Raw genomic sequence first — 401 nt, 5'->3', positions numbered from 1 at the left:
CTGACTACAATTACGACATTTTTCCTTGCTATAGCTTCTTCTCTTGCAATGCAATCGCAACTTTAAGATAGATAATGTATAATGTATTATATAGACTTAAAATAGTCCTTAATATTATTTGAAACGACTCCAGAACTATGATAGTAATCTCTTAGTTCATCATATCTCCTCTTTATTCTAAGAGTTGCAAGTTACTAGTATAAACAAAACAAAAATTCCTCCTTAGTATTAGAAAGTTTTCCTTTATTATTATTAAACTACTTTTCTACCTTAATCTATGACAATAATAAAAAAATCTTATAATCTACAAATTCAATTTAACAGAATACATAAATTTAATTATAATTTTAATTTTTATTATCTTATCTTATCTTATCTTTACTTTTATCTTTTATAGATAA

General features: G+C 23.2%; 1 long non-coding RNA gene across 1 annotated transcript in view; it reads right to left on the bottom strand.

Moving 5' to 3' along the window:
• LOC110263618 overlaps window positions 1-401 on the bottom strand; it is a 3,647-nt gene that overhangs the window by 841 nt on the left and 2,405 nt on the right. The window lies entirely within an intron of this gene.

Source organism: Arachis ipaensis, chromosome B06 (assembly GCF_000816755.2).
Source record: "Arachis ipaensis cultivar K30076 chromosome B06, Araip1.1, whole genome shotgun sequence".
Taxonomy (NCBI): domain Eukaryota; kingdom Viridiplantae; phylum Streptophyta; class Magnoliopsida; order Fabales; family Fabaceae; genus Arachis; species Arachis ipaensis.
The sequence above is the reverse complement of the archived record's forward strand: the minus strand, read 5'-3'. Positions and strand labels throughout refer to the sequence as shown.